Here is a 20,455-nt window from a genome sequence, read left to right on the forward strand (position 1 = left end):
GATCTAAAAAATCTCCCTGCATTTTATCTGTTTAATTTTCCTGAGGTCAGAAATAGGATGTGGCCGGGGAGCCTGGGTGGCTGTCAGTTAAGCAGCTGTCTTTGGCTTAGGTCAGGATCCTGAGGTCCTGAGATTGAGCCCCTTGTCTGACTCCCTACTCAGCGGGGAGTCAGCTTCTCCCTCTCCCTCTGCTCCTACTTCCCTCACCCCCACCATCTGCTCTCTCTCTCTCTCTCAAATAAATAAAAAGAATCTTAAAAAAAAAAAAGAAAGAAAGAAAGAAAGCAAGCAGATGTGGATGAGTTCCTGAGAAACAATAGGATAGGAAAATAGGAGAAAAGAATTCAAATGTTAGGAAACTAGAGAGGATGCTAACAGGCAGAAAGAAAGTAGACCCTGGGAGTCTAATTCACAAGTCTGTTTCTCCATGTGCATGTTGTTCTCCATCCTGGACAGTGAGGACAGGATGCAAAGCAGGGCAGTAATGGTGTGACGGGCTGGGTTGGGATGGAAGGATCTAAGAGGCCTCTTTCCAAACCCCTGAAGTTGTAGTAGGTCACCTTCTTCACTGCACATTTGACAACTCTGACGGGTGAAGTGTATGTTAACCTGCCTTCCAGAAGCACATGAATATGAATGAGGGGTGTGCTGAGGTAGGTGTGGGAATGTATCAGTCACCGTAGATTTGTTGTGTGAATCAGTGGATGGTGCATGTTTGTACTTGAAAGCCACAAGCAAAATCCAGGCAAAAGCTATGGGTGGCACTCTTGCACAATTGCTGGTGGGAGTGTAGCTGTGGAGGTGTGATTGACAATTTATAGGCTGTGTCTAAGTGCACACTGATGTCTGAGTGTGGGCAAATTAAAATGGAAATGTGTGTCCGAGTAGGATACAAGCACAGGAAAGCTCACAGGCTTCGGAGTCCATCTGACTTGGCTTTGCATCCCGGCACTGTCATTAACCAAGTGGGCCAGCCACTGATTCTCAATTTCCTCAACTCTGAAATGAGGATAATAATAAGTACCTTCCAAGATTGCCATGAGCATTGGAACTAATGCCAAATATGCAAAGCTTTTCTGCTTTAGACCACACAGTAGGGCTCATAAGAAGGCAGCCATTATCATGGAGGATGGATGGGCCTCTGGTAAGTACTGAGGCAAGAGGGCACAAAATATGACCCGGGAAAGTGCACGTGTGAAGCCCGGGTGAGGAGGTGTGTACTAAGATTTGTGTGTAAGCAAAGCTGTGTACCTGTGTGCATCCAAAGCAATTCCTCCTCTCCAGGGAGTCCCCTATGCAGACAGGGGCAGGAGGGTGGGGGCCCCATGACACAAAGTGCTGCAGACACCTTGGGTTCCTGGGTCCCCGTGTGTCTGAGTGAGTAAGAGGTTGAGAGGCCCTTAGGAGCTGCAGGAAGCCAACCGCCAGCCCTGAAGCTTCCTTTTTTCCCTCCACCCAGCAACGGTTGAATACCGCCACCCACATCCACCTCCACCCTGCTTTCCTTCCTACAAGTGACAGCAAGGGCAGGGAGGAAACCAGAGAAAGGATTCCTCCCCTCCATGTCTCCATTCCCCCTTAAGACAAACCAGGGAGCAGCTGTAGCTCCAAATCGGGCCACCTTCACAGTGGAGTAATCGTCTGGCCTCCCGCCAAGCCCCACCTCCGGCCCAGCTCTCGCTCCTCCCCTCCTCCTCCCTCCCTGCTCCGGGAGAGCTGCTGAGCCCGAGTCTGGCCCGAGTTGGCTGGAGCTGTTGCCATGACAAGCATTTTCTTAAGAAAGCTCTGCTGTTAAGACAGTCCAAAGCTGGGGTTTGGGGGGGGGGGCACGAACTTCCCGAGGAACCTTCCTTCGGAGGAGACCAAGCCAGAGACACCCGTCCAGCTCCCCTGAACCCATTTTCTTCCAGGAACCTGAGAGGTCCTTCCCTTTGGGAGGGCCGGGGGAGGAGACCCGGCCCACTCTGGCCGTAGCTGGAAAGGCTGGAGAGCAAAGCCGGCATCTCTAGCGTGGCTGCCCCACTGGGGAGACCGGTGGGTGGTCACCCCCACCCTACCAGGTCCATGGAGACCCGGCCGCAGAGTCCCGCTTGGAGAAGCCTGGATCTTTGCTAGAAAGACAGGTAGGCTTGCGGAGAACGAATTGGCTCGCGATTTGCAAACTTTCTTTCTTTCTTTGCTCTCAATGGCTTCTAAAACTCCCCGAATTTCCCCTTCCTAGCATGTTTCTTGCCACCGGGTTTGCAGTGTGCGTGTGTGTATGTGTGTGCGCGCCCAGATTTGTCAAACACTGTATTTCCTAGATTCCGTTCTGAGAGACCGTATGATCAGACAAGTGATTTTTTTTCTCCTTTCCCAGATTCTTGGGTTTTGTTTTTTTGTTTTGTGTTTTGTTTTGTTTTTTTGTCATTGTCATTTTGGCCTTGGGGGTAGGGAAATGGAGAGTCTGTCTTTTTCACACCAAAACTGAGCTTTTGGAAAAAGCATTTATTCCACCACCCCCCATCCGTTCCTGCCCTCCCCCTCCCCCTTGGCTTGGGAATGAGACGCAGAATGGAAAACTGTTGCAAAAATATTTTCCGCGTCTGTTCCCTTTCTCCAAAGCCCCAAAGAGAGATGGAAAAAAAAAAAACCGAGTAAGAAATTTTCAACTGGAGGGAGGGGCTGCCATGGGGACTCGCTGGGGGGTGGGCGGAGGTAGGAGAGGTTGAGGGGTGGGGAAGGGGAGTGCACAAATTAAATTTCTGTAGCTTTGTAGAGAAACCTCAGCAGTTTCTCTGCCGCTTGCAAAACGTCCTCAGGCTTTCACGTCTATAATTAGCTGTGGAAAAAGCTGGGAGTTCCCTCGCCCCGCTGCTGCTGAGTGTGGGCCGAGCGTCAAGAACCAACTGTATGAGTGTCTCTGCGGGCACCGCCCCACACATCTCTGGTCCCAAAGGGGAGGAAAGAGCAGGAGGTGACTTGGAAAGTTTGCAGTGCAAGGCCGGGCCCGCGGGGCTGGGCAGCGTTGGGCGGCTGGGGGTCGGCCCCAGGTGTCCCGGGGAGGGTGCCCGAGCGGGGCACTGCGGGGTCGCTGCGCCGGCGGCCTAAGCGCTGGAAGTGAGGCTGCGGTGGCCGGTCCTGCCCTCCCGCACGCGCTCGCGCGCTCCCTCGCATACTCGGCGGGCTCCTGGGGTGCAGGAGGCCGACTGGCCCCCCCCAAGGCGAGGCCCGCCTCACGCGCTCCCCGGAGTCGCGCAAGGACCCAGCGCTCCCCTCCAGCCGCGTGGGGAGGGCGCGGGAGTGGCCTGCGCGTCCTGGGGCCGGCGGGCGCTCGGCTGGCCGCAGGCGCCTCCCCCGGGCACTCCCGCCGGACTCACAACAACTTGCAGACGCGGTGCCGGCGCCGGCTGGCCTGGTGGGGGGATGGCAGATGGAGAAATCGCGGGCGCGCAGCTGACACGGCGGGGGAGGGGAAGCGAACCCCGGGCTGCAGCGCCATCTCCTCGGGTGGGGTGTCTGGTAGGAGGCTGCAAGATCCTCCCCTCCCTCCTGGAGCTCCTCCCCAGGGCTGCCCCTTCCTGCCCTTCCTATTCCGCGGCCCCCTCCAGCTTCCTCGGCGCCCGCCCCCTCTCCGAGGAAGGAAGGGAAGAGACTGGGGTCGTTCTAGGCCGGGGCAGGCCGTGGAGAGGGGCCTAGGGGGTCAGGACAGGGGAAGGTGGAGGAGGAGGAGGGCATGAAGAGGCCGGAGCTCCGAGGGCGTAGTGAGCCCGGGTCCCTGTTGCCTAGGGGGGTGGCCCGGGGAGCGGGCTCTGGGCAGTGGGTCGTCGGCGGGGTCAGTCTGGGGGCTGGGGGCGGGCGGGGGGAGGAAGCACCTGCCTCCCGCCCGAGCTGGTTTGGTTCCAACCAGGGGTGGCAAAGGTGGGAGTCAGCAACTGGAAAGAAGGAAGCAAAGGACTCTTGGAGGAGAGCTTAAATGGGGGCCTGGGAAGCAACAGGAACCAGTTTTCATTTCGAGGCGTTGGATGATTGATCTGACTGCACCCCAAGGGCAGACAGCTTCTCCCTCCTTGTCTTCTGATGGAGAAGAGAATGAAGGCTTCCCCCGTGGGCAGGGGATCCACGATAGGATCCCTGACCTTGTTCTGTAGGAAACGGAGAGGGGAATCCATTCCTTTGCTCCTGCTGGGGAGCCCCATCCTCCCTGCCACCATCTTGCTGAGGTACACCCCGAAATCACCCCTCCCTCTGCGCGCCCTGCCAGCGTGAGAGCCCAGAACCCCACCATCCCAGCGGCTGGCCTTCCTATTTTCAGTGCTCTGGCCAGGGGTAGATTCTGGTCGGTTCCGGAAGGGCTTCTCCCCGACGAGCAGGTCTCCATCTAGCAGCGCGCCAAGGCGCCGGCTCCCCCAGCGCCCCCCCACCCCCCTCCAACGAGGCCTGGAGTCGCGGGGCGGCGAGGGCACCTCTTCTCGGTTCCCGCCCGGCGGCTGCCGCCAGCCCCTCCCGCAGCTCGGCTCCGCCCCTTGCCCCCCACCCACCCTTCCTCCGAGGCTAGGTTTGCTGCCCCCCTGGCTGCTGCGCTGAGCCTCGGTCCCCTCCTGGTCCCTCCCCGTCCCGCTGCCACCTCCGTGTCCCTGGCTAGATTCAAGGGCAAGTCTGGAGTCACTGGATCGAGGGAGTCAGTCTCAGCCCTGGGACTCTAGGCACCTGGCACGGTTCCTGGCACGTTATACGGTGCTCGTCAATGTTGGTTGAAAGAATGAAGTGACATTTTGGAAGAGCTGGGAATCACCTTCATCCTGCTAATGCCTCTCTTGGCCCGTGGGCTTCGGTTCCCCTCCGCACCGTGGAAAGCCTGTACTCACTGTAATGGTGGGAGGGAGTTGGCTGAGTCAGATTCATCCGATTTCTCTGGGCTTTGGTGTCAGAACAAAGTCAGAATGGGAACGCCCAGTTAGGGGCAGAAGGAGAGCAGTTAGCTCGCCCAAGGCCTGAGTGCTGGAAGAAGTAAGGCCCGGGGAGGAGGGGGTGGAGGGCCCTGGGCAATGATACTGGGTAGACTCACTCTTCCCCAGCTTTGGCTGGAAGGTCTTCAGAGGTACTGTGGCCCTGGGGCTGCTGGGCCCAGCACTGACTCGCCTGCCACCTGTCAGCTACTCAACATTCCACAGGAAAATGCGTCTATTTCAAGAATTCAGCTTCTCTCACTAATCTTCATGAACTCTCTTCTCTTTTTTGTCTCCATTCTTGGACTTGCACCCAACACCCAAAGACATGGCTAAGCCCTGTTGGTGGAGGGCCTTCCAGATCCATGAAGCTTTAGAGGGAAGGAAGGAAGGAAGGAAGGTGATGGTTCTGGCTCCCCAGGACCTTAAGAATCAGGTTTGGCTTAGGTTGGCCCAAATGTTTGGTTTGACCTCAAAGGGAAAAATGCCCTGCCCTGGGGCCTCACGCTTTTTCTGGAGGAATTCTTCAGGCCCTCTGATGTCTTCTCCCCAGCCTACTGCTCAGACAGCACTCCCTTCCCAGCTGCTTCCCTGCGCCTCACACTTGCAGTTGATTCCTGTTGTCCCCAGTTGGTATTTGGTCAAACTCATTTCCCCTTTCCCTTTTCTGTAGAGTGGATCATAGACAGCAGGCCCTGGGGCTGGCATCCCCCAGTCGTGTGTGGAATGTTTCATGCTTCCTCTCCCAACATCTCTTTGTCTCCTCTTTCCTCTTTCCCTTGGATGAGCCACTCTTGCTCCACTGACTTATTTCCTCTGCACATGGTAAAAAAGAAATGATAGGGACTTTTGAGTTCTGCCTCTACCTTAAGCCAGTCCTCTGAGTTCAGCCCATGGGAATGGGAATTGAGGAGGGAGACCAGGCAGGATCCAGGTATGACCAGTGCCAAGGGCTCCCAGTCAGCAGAGCAGCCGTTGGATGCAATTTGTAGTGGGGGTGGCAGGTGGCAGGTAGAGGGTGGGTTAGTGGAGAGGCCAAAGGAGAGAAAAGGGAGGTGAGAATTTAGGCATAAAGGGACAAGGATCCCTCCTCTCTATTGCCTTCCCTTCTCTAATTCCTCTCTAGCTGAGGTCTTCGGCCCCATCATCTCTGCTCTTGTTTCCAAAGTACAGAAAGCTCTGCGACAATTCAGGATGATGAACTAGGATGGAATTCAGTGAGACTGTTTGGTCTTGCCTTCCTGACAGATCACTAAGGCAGGGGGAGTTTGAGGTAGTGTGTTTCCCAGTGAGGAGGTCAAGGACTCTCAGGTATAGGCTCAGGGAAACTCTCAGCTCAGAACACCTCTAGCAAGATCCACCTTGGTTGCCAAATCAGTGCTGAAAGTGCAAACCAGTACAACTCCTACAGAGGGCAAGCTAGCAATATCTAACAAAACAACATATGCATTTACCCAGTAGTCCTACTTCTAGGAATTTATCCAGAAAATGCACATTCACAGATACAAGAAGACATATGCACAAGGTGATTCTTTGAGGCATATTTGTAGCAGGGAAGGAAATCACTGGAAACTACCCAGGGCTCATCTTTTTTTTTTTTTTTTAAGATTTTATTTATTTATTCATGAGAGACACACACAGAGAGAGAGAGAGAGAGAGCGAGAGAGAGAGGCAGAGACACAGGCAGAGGGAGAAGCAGGTTCTATGCAGGGACGTGGGACTCCATCCCGGGACTCCAGGATCATGCCCTGGGCCAAAGGCAGGCGCTAAACCACTGAGCCACCCAGGGATCACCCAGGGCTCATCTTTAAGAGACTGCCTGAATGAACAACAGCACATCCACACAATGGAGTACTATGCAGCCAAAAAAAGTAGGAGCCCTGTGAACTGATATCATGTGATTTCTAGGATATGTTAAGTGGAAAATGCAAGATGCAAAAGAGTCTATATAGTAAATCACCTTTGGGTTGAGAAAGCAGGAGAAATAAGAATATATTTTTGCAAACACGCACATACACACACACACACACACACACACACACACACAGGATAAACCAGAAATTAATTTAAATGGTTACTTATACCATGGGTGGGAACAAGGTAGAGGAGCTAAAGATGGGAATGAAACTTTACTGATTATACCTTTTTAGACAGTTTTGGTTATTGCACCAGGTAAGTATTTTACATATTCACAAGTTAAATTAGATCCAAAAGAGAGAAAATAGCAAACCCCAAAGCATGGCAGAAACAATGAAACTTACTGAGTGTCAGTTTGATTACTCTACAAAGCAAATAATTAATTCAAGTAATTTTTTAGTTTAATGCCTAGACTCCTGGTAGAGTGCTTATTCTCAGGATAAACAGAACTACAAAAAAAAATCTTGAACTTTATAATTGTGTCACGGTGTTGTGGTGTCATAAATTGGGCACAGTTTTTTGTTTATTGTAGGATAGATCAATTTCCAGAGCTATTGTAGGTAGCTCTGGAAATCAGGGTTTCACTGTGGAAAAAGAGAGAAATATGGGATGGGGGCAGGTGAGTCAGAAGAACCCTGTGATCCTTTATCTCCTAGGTCTGTTCCCTGGAAGGGTCTAGAAGCAGTGCTACCCGGTAGCAGTGAACACACTTTGCACCCAGAGGTTTATTTCTAAGTACTGCTTCCCTGTCCCGGAAACCAGTGCTCCCTGGAGAAATGGCTGATTCTAAGTGTGGGGCTGGGCGAGGACACATGAATCATGTTATGCCAGAAAGCTAGAACATGCTCATGTCAAAAGGACACAGGAGTTGGCTTCAGGAGGCTCCCACAGGGCAATTTTGGGACACATTGAACATTGAAAAGAAGAACATTAATAGATTGTGAGACACTGAGTAAAAGATGCCAGAGTCCATTCCAACAGTTCAAGTGGAGCAGGGAGGGAAAACTCTTAGCACAGAGTTGCCAGCTGATGAAAGGTGGAGGCAGTTACAGAAGTATGCATGTGCCTGTTAGCAGCCCCTCGTACAATAGCTGCTTCTGGCCAGACTTACTAGTGAATGCTAAAACCATCAGGTGAAAGGCTAATCCCAACACATATCACCTCATGGAAGACTTGCTCCTTGCAAAATGGAAAACCTGCTTTTACACCAGGGAGATTCAGCACTGACTACCCTTATCAAATACACAAACCTCAGCTGTAGTGGGACCACCCAGCCTGAGTTCCTCCAGATGTGCTGTACCTGCTACCACGTCACCTCTATTGTTGTCAAAACTGTTTCTCTGGAATCTTATCATGAGGAGACAAGAGACAAATCTAGAATGTGAGCCATTCCGCATGACAGCTGAGTGAGACTTCAAAGAAGTGGATGTCATTAATAGAAACATTGAAATTGTGTGCAAAAGGAGAAGGGCCAGGAGGCAGAAGCCGGGCTAGATGTAAAAAAGCTAAAGAAACATGATAGCCAAATGAATGAATAAACTTTAAGTGGATCTCAGGTTCAAAACAAACAAACAAAAAAGGGACCATAAGAGACATGCTGGGACAATCGGACAAATTTTAATACAGATATGAGAAGATATGTAATTAACAATTGTTGAAGATATCATAATGGTAATGACAATGGTTTTGTAGGAGAATATCCTCGATCTTAGAGATTATGCAGAAGTATTTAGGGACAAAGGGTTTGTAAGTGATTGTCAAATAAATAGTTCAACAAAAATAATATGTGTGTGTGGGTATGTACATGCATACAAAATGCTAACAATTGGTGATATTGAGTGAAGGGTTTGGGATTGTTTTTTGTTTGTTTGTGTTTGAAGATTTTATTTATTTATTCATGAGAGACACAGAGAGAGGCAGAGACAGGAAGAGGGAGAAGCTCCCCTGTGGGGAGCCCAATGCAGGACTCGATCCCAGGACCCTGGAATCACAGCCTGAGCCAAAGGCAGATGCTCAATAGCTGGGCCACCCAGGTGCCCCTGGAGTTGTTTATTGTACGAATTTTTTCAGGATTTCAGTTTTGGAGTTTTCCTAAGCTGGGGAGAGAAGTCAATACCAGGGAGGACCCCTAGATTCCTGGATTCCTCTCCCTCCGAGACTCCTGACCAACAGGACCATCCTTTCTCAATTTCCCCAGCCCTACACAATACACGGAGGGACCTTCTTGACAGCGTGGTTTCCCCTGGGGGCCTTCCTTCTCCCCCTCACTACTGTCAGCACCAAGCTTTCCAGACTTCAGGTGGGAGCAGCTAGGGCACAGTGGGTAGGCCAGCTGGACCAGTGACAACAGGTGGGAGCAGCTAGGGCACAGTGGGTAGGCCAGCTGGACCAGTGACAACAGGTGGGAGCAGGCATTTCCCCACCATGCCGATGGGTCAGCTGAGGAAGCCTAGGGAATCATCAAGCTTCCAGAATCATCCACCTACCTTTTGGGGAAAGGTCTCAAGCTATGAGAGGAGGAATCCACCAATGGCCCCGAGGCTGTTTTTAACCAACCTTTCCCATCCCTCCTGCATTCTATAATATGGTGATTCTGAGAGAACCTGGCTGTGCTGCCCTAAGCCTTCATGCTTGGGCTAAGCAAGGCCTTCTGGGCCCACGCCCCCCCCCCCCCCCACACACACACACCTTGGCAGGGACTGTGTACCGGCTGCACTGTCAGTGACCCAGATCATCACCATGCTATCCGCCTCCGCCTCTCCAGCCTGGTCCCAGCTCTGGAGAAAGATCAGGTTTCCAGGACTGCCATTCTCTCTCTCTCTCTCTCTCTCTCTCAGTCTCTCTCTCCCGTCCTTAGAAACCCTGGCATGACTCAGGGCTCTTTTCATGCAGGAGAGGGCTATTGATCCTTCAGTTAATTCCCCTTCTGTCTTGCTAGGGAGCCTGTGAGAGCACAAGCCAGGAAGTTGAAAGGGGGTAGACAGGGTCGAGTTTGTTCTTGCATGATGCCGGGCCTGCCAGAAGAGCGTGGGACTGGGAGTCTGCAAACTGGTGATCTGGCCCCTTCCCTGCTGTGTGACCTTGACTAAGGCAATGATGTCTCTGGACTTTTGTCTCCCCCACTGCAAAATGAAACCAGGCATGGACAAAGGCATTTCTGATTCAACACTCCTTTTCTACAAAGGGGCTAAACTCTCAATGCCCAAACCAGTCTCTTTTTATTTTAGAGTTGGGCACAATATAGCAGCCTGTAGCTAAGTTCCATCCTTCTATCCAGGATGACCAGAGGTAAGGAGGTCTAAAGGAATCTGTCCTGTAGACAGCCACTCTTGAAGTTTGGGAATAGGACAGGTCCTCAGATTCCCCACCTCACCTGCCTAGATGTTCAATTAAGAAGTACCTACTTGATACCTTTCATTCTGTTATGTCCTAAGCCAGAAACTAAGAAAGGCTGGCTAGAGATACAGAGGTCCAAGCCTTCAAGGGGTTTACTATCTCCTAAGGAGCATGACATCCCCAGAGTTATTAGATTGAACCATGAATCATATGAAATTGCCAATATGCAGTGACTTCTGACCTACAAAAGGCAATTTCATATGGTTCAGCCTCATATTAATATTAATAGAAATTGGAAACCAGTGAGTGCACTCAGTGCTATGGGATAGAGAGATGTTTTCATCGGAACTATGTGTTGGATTTGGAGAAATTTGGCCAACTGCTGGGCCAGCCTTCCTCCCTCTCAATCTAGACTTTTGGCTTTAGAGGTAAACACATTGGCCAAATCCTTGTCCAGACTCTGGCTGAGCTTCCAACATTATCCTTTCTGTTAACTGGCCAGGTCAGCTGCCCATGGGGAGAGAGAGAGTATTGTTCATCCATAGTGCACTACTCCTGTGCCCTGAATGCCCTGCTTCATATCTTGGGATGGGCAAAAGTCAGAAAGGAGAAAATGAGGAATATCCACTCTATTCTTGCCCCACCTCCCCCAGTCTGGTGGCAGACAAGAGCAGGATCATTCACTTAAAGCCTCATCTGGCACAGGAACACATGACCTGGTGATGCTTGGATCTGAAGGTATTTGTGGGAACGTGGAGACCCAAATTTAGCAGGGCTCACCTGGAATTATTCTTGGAGGAGGTGATTGCCAAACAGAATCTGAAGGAGGAGAGAGGATAGATTTGATGGAGGAGAAGTTGGGGGAGGGGAAGTGGATTGGGAGGAAGAACCTTGGTGCTGCTGCTGCTGCTGCTGCTGCTGCAGAGGACACAGAGTGCCCTGGAGAGTCAGATGCTCTGGCAGGTGAGGGAGGCTGTCTGCTGCCCCTGCTGGAAGAGCTCCAGCCTTTGTCTGAGCCAGCACCCTTGTCTCCGGCAGGATGGCATCTGGCCTTAGCAGCAGCCTGCTGCCTGTGTGCTCTTCTGGTGCTTGTGGACTATTAGGATGACTTTTTTTTTTTTTTTTTTTTTTTGATGTTTCCTCCCTGTCTTCTGTCTGTACCACAGCCTTCTTTGTGGGTCGCACTCAGATGACATCTGTTAACATGCTAGGACAGACACAGCTGGCATCCACACTTTCAGGGGCTTTCTGACCTCGGTACAGAGGAGGTCAGTTACCACCAGGCTTTGACTGGGGACTGGGGGGTCGTTCATGTTATTGAACCAGAGCATTCGAGATGGATCGAGTTGGGAAAATGGTGCAATTGCCTTCTTTGGCAAGTGAGAAAACTGAAACCTGGAGACTTACCTGCCCAAGGACACCAGGCAGGTTGGACAGTTTGAGGCTGAGCCAGAACGGCAGCCACTTCTCCCCAGTCTGAGTGCAGCATGTGTGACCCAGATCAATGCCCAACCTTCTCACTACCCAATCTCTACCCAGGTAACAGGGAGGACCCACCCAGCCCCTCCAAGGAGGACGTGTAGCATGGAGAGGTCATGTGTTAGAAGCATTCGGAAAATGCCAGAAACCATAAAAGTGCTGTGCCATGATTGTTATTGTTGCTTTTCTTAATGATCAAGGTCATTAGCACTGAAGAAATGCAAAGGAGAAGCACTCCTGGCATCACTGTGTAGCTCCTAATGGAGCTGGGTTTCCTCTCTTAGTGCTTTCCCTGGCTCCTCCCAGACAGTGGGCTTGGCACTGGGAGAAGCAAAGTGATTGAGAGAGGAAGCAGAAGTCCTGGAAAGGGGTGGGCAGAGCATTCCTCCTGCCTGGGTATCCCTGGCCTTGCCCTTTTCACAGGGTGTGGCACCCCTGAGAGGTCAGAAGAAGCATGAAGGGGAAGCCCTCTGATCTCCACTTCTTCCTCAACCATGCTGAGTCTGCCACAGAGCTCTGATTTGGGAGCTAAGGGTTAGCAGGTCAAGGCTGCTATAATGTTATCAGCACAGGCTGCTTTTATTGCCAGAATCAATCTGTCATTCATTTGCTCGTTCATTTATTCATTTATTCACTCAACAAACATGAAGTGAGCACAAACCATATGCCAGGCACTATGTGAGGATTTGGGGAGAAGTCACATCCAGGATGCAGGGTGCCTATGAATCACCTAGTTTCAGCTCAGGGGCAGGTGTCCTAAGCCTGGGACCACAGCAAGCCCTGAATGGCACAGTGTTCCAGAGAACTGGAATTTGTTCCTAGAGAGCAGGGAAAGATAACCCCTGACCTCAGAAACATAAGGTCTAGACTCCATATGTAGTTGAGCTGAGAAGGGCTCTAGAGATAATTGCAGGGCAGCCCTGTGTCCCCAATGAACCTGTGGCCAGATAGTGAAGGATGTGCCCTTGTCCTTTGCCAGAGGAAGGCTTCTCCTGGTCCAAGGCATGTTGCTTAAGCTGGGTGTCCATCTAGCCTGGTATATCCAGTCCTTAGGCTGCCCCCATCCTCCCGTGTTGTCTGACTTTGCACTACCCTGCTTATATCCTGGAGCCTCTGAGCCTAGTAGGGCTGAGGCATTGCTGGGCTGCCCAGAAAGGTTCTGAATGAAACCTTGGAATGAAAAACTGAATTTCCCAGAGAAACCCTCCAGTTTCTCCTCCAACCCTCACTTCTCATTTCAGCCCCTCTGATTTCCAGAGACAGTGTGGTATCACAGGATCACAGAGTGGATGTAGATTTGGTTGGAACATATGATGCAGATCTTTAATGAACTTCAATGCTCCCATCTATAATGTGTATATGTTATCATGGTGTGATGGAATGGTGTGATGGACAAATGAAATATGGTAAGCAAAATCATTGCATAAACACTAAAGGGCTAGGGACATATAAATGCTAAGTAAGCATAAGGCTTCTTATTCTAGGGCTGCTTCTCATTCCCCACTGCTCATTTCTTTCTTTCTTTCTTTCTTTCTTTCTTTCTTTCTTTCTTTCTTTCTTTCTTTCTTTCTTCTTTCTTTTCTTTCTTTCTTTTCTTTCTTCCTTTCTTCCTTTCTTTTTTTTTTTTTTAGATTTTATGTATTCTTTTAAAGAGAGAGAGAGAGAGAGTACATGCAGGGGGAGGGGCAGAGGGAGAGAGAGAATCCTAAGCAGATTCTGCACTGAGCACAGAACCTGATACAGGGCTTGATTTCAGAACCCTGAGATCAAGAGTCAGATGCTCAACCAGCTGAGCCACCCAGGTGCCCCCGCTGCTCATTTCTGTTCCTTCTCTCTGCTGCCTAGCCCCTCAACCCCACTATGTAGCATATCCTCTGTTCTCTCACTGCTCACTCTAGATGCTGCTTTTCTTGGGCCCTCCCTTCTCATCTAGATGAAGACCCAACACAACATGTGTTGCATCTTAAATAATAGTGACAATAGTAGAAATGACAATCTGACCTACCATTCATTAATTATGTGCTAGGTACTAGGATTGTTGCTTTAATATTTGCAATAGGCAGTCAAGTCTTTATTTTACAGATTAATGAAGGTACTCATATAGCATAAGGCTGAGGTCCAACCCTAGTCTAAAACACACATAGATTTCCTCTCTCCTTTGCCAGAGTGACTGACTGGTTGACAAGAACATGGAGAGATTTTACAGCATTTATCGAATGTCAACTAAATGTCAGCTGCTTTCACATTATGTCACAACAACCACCTTTTGAGACAGGTACAGGATTCATCTTCGAGATCATCTGATTACAAAACAGAAAAAAAAAAGGTGAGGGGCTTTATTAGAAGTTTACAGAGAAGTACTACAGACCTTAGTAGGGGAGAGTGCAACCCCTGGGTGGACCGTGCTTTCACTCTACAGCTGTGTACACTCCCTTCTCCTCTGCTCTCTTGTCCACATGCATAGCATCCATCGTGGTTAATGCAAGCAGTGGGTTCAGGCTCCAAATCCATATGACCTTCCTGCTTAGCTCTCCAAGTAGATTAACTGAGTCTCAGTCCAAAGAGATGCCAAGAGATGCTGATTCCAGCTTAGGTCCTGTGTCCAGCCCTGCTCCAATTATCTGTGGCCTGCTGGAGGGAAGTGGGAACTAAGCAAACATGGCCACCCTGGGCTCTTTTTTCAACAGGTGCTACAGGAAGGAGCAGATGTTTCTAGAGAGGGGCATTCCTAAGGAGGCATTCCTTAACCTTACATAGTGGATTCAAACCCAAATACGCTCTTCATCACACCAAACTGTCTTCACAATAGTGTAGAGATGATGCCCTGGTTTCAGCCTCTAAATAGAGAGCATGTGAGTTGTCCCAGAATCTGTGGTTTCAGCTAGGAGGCTTGGAAAAATAAGATTAGCATTTGCAAACCCTGCTATATGCTAGACATTACATATACATTATTTTTTTAAGGTTTTATTTTTGGGGCACCTGGGTGGCTCAGTTGGCTAAGTGTCTAACTCTTGATTTCAGCTCAGGTCTTGATCTTAGGGTTGTGAGTTCAAGCCCTGTGTTGGGCTGTCTGCTGGGAATGGAGCCTACTTAAAAAAAAAAAAAAAAAAGAAAAAGAAAAAGAAAAAGAAAACCCAATGTGGGGCTTGAACTTATAACCTCAAGATCAAGAGTTGCATGTTCTACTGACTGAGCCAGTGAGGTTCTCCCTCCCCTTTTTGCATGTACGTTGTTTTTAATCCTTACAGCACTACTGTAACATGTTATTGTCCTAATTTTAAAGATAAGAAAGCTAACACCCAGTGAGTTAAGTAGCTTGCCCAGGGATCTTCTGGCTGGTTAAGGTTGGGCTGGTCTTTGACCCAGGCCTCTCTGACATCAGAACTCATGTCTTTCTATCATGCAACACTGCCTCACACAAAAAAGGACTGTTTTACTTTGATTCTTCTGGAATGTACACTCCATGAGGGCAAGGTTCCTTAGGTTCTTTGTTCATGTTGTATCCTAGGCAGCTAGAATAATACCTGGCACATAGTAAGTACTCAGTAGAAAATTGTTGAGTGGATTTTCCTTTGGTATCTTCTATACTCCTGGGCTTCCCATGGTCAGAGGAAAGAAGAGTAATATTCTAACCCTTGGAGAATGACCTGTTAGGTGTGCCTCTGATCCCTACTCAACTCCCACAGTCCACTTTGATGGGGAACATTAGGAGCAGTCCCTCAGTGTGGAGGAGTCCAAAGGAAAGTATGGTCCTAGAACTATCTATGATGCTTGGCTGGTATACTGACCTAAGACCCTTAGTCCTGTGAGGGGAAGAGGGGAAAGGTTGATTTCCTGAAACTGGAAAATCTATTTCCTGGAACAATGAATGCCAAGTTCCTCCATCACTAGAGAAAAGAATGCTAATTTCCATTAGGTTTCCAGCCACAGGGGTCAGGGTTTACCAAATCCTGGATCTCTTCCCATGCCTTTCTCTATAGCAATGCTCTGTGTTCTTGGTCACCCCATCAGCATTCCTAGTCCCCGGCAGCACGAGTGTAAGGATTTGGGATTGTCGGGTAGAACTGGGTTCAAGTCTGCCTGGGCAATCATGTGACCATGGACAAATTATTTGACCTTCTGGACTCAATTTCCTTATGTTCCAAGCTGCTGGCACATAAAGATTTTTTTTTTTAATTCATGAGAAACACAGAGAGAGAAAGGCAGAGACATAGGCAGGGGGAAAAGTAGGCTTCCCTCAGGGAGCCCGATGTGGGACTTGATCCTAGGACCCCAGGACTATGCCCTGAGCTGAAGGCAAAAGCTGAAGCACTGAGCCACCCAGGCATCCTGCTGCTGGCACATCGTGGGTGTTCACCAAATTAAAATTTTTCCTCTTGCAACCCTTCGTTTCTCTTTTTTCTCAATGGATCCTGCCATGAGCTTGCCTACATGCTCCCTGCTAATCTTTGGGCTCAGTACATTTATAGAAGGGTAATAGCCCATTATCCCCCATTAGCCAAAAGGCCCAGAGGCCCCAACTTCCTGCAACCCTCTACCAAGAGGCCCATAGAAGCCAAACGGGTTCCATCATTTCCCATGACAGGTTACCCTCTGGGTGCCAGTTCCAGGGTTGTGCTTGATATTTGTGCAACCACAGTCCTGGAAAATAAGACAATCTTACCTTGTTTGCTCCTGCCCTGCATTCTTCCCCTGGAAGATGCTGTAAGAGCCGATGCTGGGAAGTCTCTTGTCAATGGAGGGAGCCAGGCTGGGTCACAATGCTCTCTTTGCTTGTAGAAGCCATGACCCAAGGATGCAAATACTCCTTGCTCACCCAGGTCAGCACTCAGCTGCCACTTGGAATTGAACAGGCCACTCGAGAAACAGGCAGGAAAGTCCCAGTCTAGGAGCCCCTCATTTCTTCCCAGCACATACCCACACAGAAACTTCAGCTGGTAAGGGGTGGCAGCTGGGCCAAGGTAACACATAAAGCAGAACTTGCCTTCCCTGAGCTGAAAGGGGCTTGGCACCAAGCGGCTAGGTTGGGTTCCAGTTCCTGTTTCTGCTTCCTATGGATCACTTAAGTGTTCCAGGCCCTCTGGGAGTGGGGGACATTCTCTGATTCCCTCCCAGTTTCTCAAGGATGGCATCCATTAATGGGAGATGCTTTCAGAGGAAATGAGGGTGTGAATTTTAGCTAAGAGTTCATGTGACCTATGGCAATGTGGTTGCCAGGCTGCGTCAGCTTCTGGCCGCTTCTGGCTACAGCGTCAACTGAGCCCACTCACAGCCTGTGAGCTGCTTGGAAGGAGGGGTGGTGCCTTAGTCATCTCTGAACACCCTGTGTTTAGCACAGCCCTGGGTTCATAGGATGATCATTGCTAAATGTTGGATGGGTGGATGAATAACTGAATAAACAAATAGAATTTTTTCATCAAACTAGAGTTGAGATCATAGCAAAGTTTACCTTCTCCCTTCCCAGGGTACCATCCCTGTTCAGCACTTCATCATCTGGTGCCTGCATGTGGCAGAGGCCTTCTACTGCCAGGCAGGGGCCTCTAGAGGAATGAGGTCTAGATTAGAAGTTGGGACACCTGGGATTTGAACCATTCACGTTTGCTTTATTACTTTTGGGAAATCACTGAAAACTTTCTTTCTAGGCTTCAGTTTCTTCCTGTGTAACATGAGCAGTTTGACCTAAATATACTTCAAGGATGTTTCAACTCTCAAATTCTCTGCCTTCTCCTAACCAAACAACCCTACTGATGAATGAGAACTAGTTACCAAATTTTTAAAATCTCAAAATTTCAAATTGAAATCCAAATTTCTTGCTTCGTCTCCAAAGTCAGAAGTGCTGACCCCACTGGCCCACCTTTTTCTCGTGGTGATGATTAGCAGGAGCTGAAGACCTGCTGCCGCCTTCAGACAAATGTTTGCCCAGTTCCTTCTCCCGCGTTACCTAATACTCAGCCTGCTTTCTTTCGTTTTGTGCCTGCCTGGTCCCCGAGGCATTCAAATTTGCAAACCTAGAATGGGAAAAATAAAACTTCTAAGTGTGGAGGCAAGGGCACCGAGGACGGGGTGACAGCCCTTCGAAGCAGCTCATCCTTAGCTGGGCTTAGATGGAAGAGACTGGAAACAACTTCCCAGAAAGTGGGGTGATTGGTGCATGAACAGACACAATAGTCAGTGCCCCAGAAGGCTTAGCATAGGGATTTGGCACCCCAGAATTGTTGAGCCAAGCTGAATCTCCCCCTCTTTTATCTCCCTCCCTCCTCTTTACCTCCCTGCCTCTAATCTCCCAGGCCCTGGACCCATGCGGGGAGTATAACTCTGTATTAACTGTGTTGGTATAACTCCATAGCCACCACTTCAAGGTGGGAGGAGGTCTGGGGCCCCATTACAGAATTTTCACAATGGTGGTAATTCCCTTTTTGCTCCTTTCTGTTGTCCAACCTCCACAAGTGTCTTTGGCACAAAGCAGGACAGGGCATTAGAAGGCCAACTGCTCAAAAGCCACGTGAGACAATCCCGGATCACAGCTCTATTTGGATGAGTGGAGCGCACATTCTCCTGCTCACCAGCTCAGCTGGTCTCCTGCACCGTTGCTATGAACAGCTACACCCCAGAGCTCCGGGGCTGGCCCAGTCCATGGTTCCAATCCCAAAGTACCTTGTCTAACTGGGAGCTAACTTGTGCCCCAGTTTAAGGCAAAGCTGTTTCCCAGTTGGCTCCTTAGTCACCCTGCCCAAGCCCCAGGCAATGGTGCCTGTTACCTTAACTAGAGAGAGCATCCCCTACTTACCCACTCACCAAATATTTTCTTCATGCTTTCTGGTTTGTATGCGTTTCTTTAGCTTGTTACTTTTAGTTTGGTCAATTATTCTGAGGTCTGTTCTAATCTTGTGAGTGTGTGTGTGTGTGTGTGTGTGTGTGTGTTTTGTCCTTAAAAAAATAGCCGTCTGTATTTCCTTTCCCTAACCAGGCATTAGTCACAGTCATCATGCCTCATTCAACACCTTTCCTATGGACATGACATGTCTAAACTCCAGTTTACATGACAATTAACGCTTGTCCCAGTCATTTTTAGAGACACTACATGTTCAGACAGGCTTTCTTTTTCCAGTGTCCTTTAGTCCAAATGGTGGATATTGAGCAAAGTGGTTCTTTATGTTTTTACAGATCCCACCCCACCCCCAAATAAAAGGATTGCATAAAAATTGCTAACATTTACTGAGTGCTTACAATGTTTCAGGCACAACACCAAATGTTTAAACTGCATGACCTCCATTCCTCCTCAGAACAATCCTGGGAGGAAGGTGTTGTTTCTATTCTCCTTTTTCCCAGAGAAAAAAACCAAGGCCCAGAGAGATAAAATATTTTATCCAAGGTACCACAGCTACTAAGTGGGGAATGTGGAATTCAAACCATGCCTCTCAAATTCCAGAATCTGAGCTCTGTACTGCTTCCACACAAGATCATTCTAGACAGTTTGGAAAATTCAGAAGAGCATAAAGGAAAAAATAAGATGTCCCTAAGTCCAGAGATAACTGTTAGCATTTTGGTGTACTCTCTAGTATTCTTTTCTTTTTTTTTTTTTTTAATTTTTATTTATTTATAATAGTCACAGAGAGAGAGAGAGAGAGGCAGAGACACAGGCAGAGGGAGAAGCAGGCTCCATGCACCAGGGGCTCAACGTGGGATTCGATCCTGGGTCTTCAGGATCGCGCCCTGGGCCAAAGGCAGGTGCTAAACCGCTGAGCCACCCAGGGATCCCAGTATTCTTTTTTTAAAGATTTTATTTATTTATTCATGAAAGCCACAGAGAGAGGGGCAGAGACACAGGCAGAGGGAGAAGCAGGCTCCCCTCAGGAAGCCCCATGTGGGTCTCGATCCCAAGACCACAGGATCATGACCTGAGCCAAAGGCAGATGCTCAACCGCTAAGCCACCCAGGTGCCCCCCTAGTATTCTTTTCTATCTATACATTTGTGAATATATACATTTTGAAAAATTGGAAACGTATTAGATATTGAAGTTTTTTTTAAGACTTTATCTTTAAGCAATCTCTACACCCAACTCGAGAGCTTGAACCCACAACCCCAAGGTCAAGAGTCACATGCTCCATCAACTGAGCCAGCCAGCCACCCCCAAATACTGTGGTTTGGGTTCTAATCTTTTCCTACACAATCCTATCTGTATCACGAGTATTTTCCTACATTATGAGGAATTGGCCACAACTCAGTCTCAAATAGGGTCCAAGGAATCTAAAAAGAGCAGGCAACCAGAAGCAAAGGGTTGGTGTGATTTTAGAAGAGAAATAAAGATAAAGATACGGATCCCTGCAGCCTTTTCCTTGAGAGTGGACAGTCTAGAGCCAGCCTGGGTGGGGCGCAGAAGTCTGAACCTGGGCTGAAGAGATCAGAGAAGGATCAGAGAAAGCTGGCAACTCTTGAATTGCCTTTGAGAAGTTCCCTCCCTCATATGTGTCTGGATCCCTCACGAAGGTACTGGCCAACTTATGTTTGAAGTGAGAGTTACAAATGCAAAGTGGCTTCTACACAGGCCAGGAGTTCTGGAAGAAGACACAGAACACTCTAAATCAAGCCCCTATAAACCTGTGAGTGGAATTACTCACTAACGGCAGAGAGACTGGCTCTGCCTGGTGACTTTGTGCTCTCACACTGGCCTCTGGTTGGAAAGAACCATGAGGCTTTCCTGCCGTCTTCTCTTAAATGTGTATGTGTGAAAGAGGCTGGGTAGATTTTATCTGCAGCTATATTTTTAAAGAAAACAAACTTTTAAAAAATAAAT

The 20,455-nt window shown here is 49.1% G+C and overlaps 1 protein-coding gene across 14 annotated transcripts in view; it reads left to right on the forward strand.

Moving 5' to 3' along the window:
• The first annotated feature begins 1,535 nt into the window (after window positions 1-1,535).
• Window positions 1,536-20,455, forward strand: part of ATP2B4 (ATPase plasma membrane Ca2+ transporting 4) — a 97,928-nt gene continuing 79,008 nt past the window's right edge. For 4 of the 14 annotated variants that reach the window (XM_025991468.2, XM_025991467.2, XM_025991465.2 and 1 more), the window contains exon 1: window positions 1,699-2,123. The gene's annotated coding sequence lies outside the window, so the exon portion shown is untranslated. Of the gene's footprint in view, window positions 2,124-20,455 lie in introns of all 14 variants that reach the window. The other 10 variants (XM_025991463.2, XM_072759272.1, XM_072759267.1 and 7 more) reach the window with 7 other exon arrangements.

Source organism: Vulpes vulpes, chromosome 5, assembly GCF_048418805.1.
Source record: "Vulpes vulpes isolate BD-2025 chromosome 5, VulVul3, whole genome shotgun sequence".
Taxonomy (NCBI): Eukaryota; Metazoa; Chordata; class Mammalia; order Carnivora; family Canidae; genus Vulpes; species Vulpes vulpes.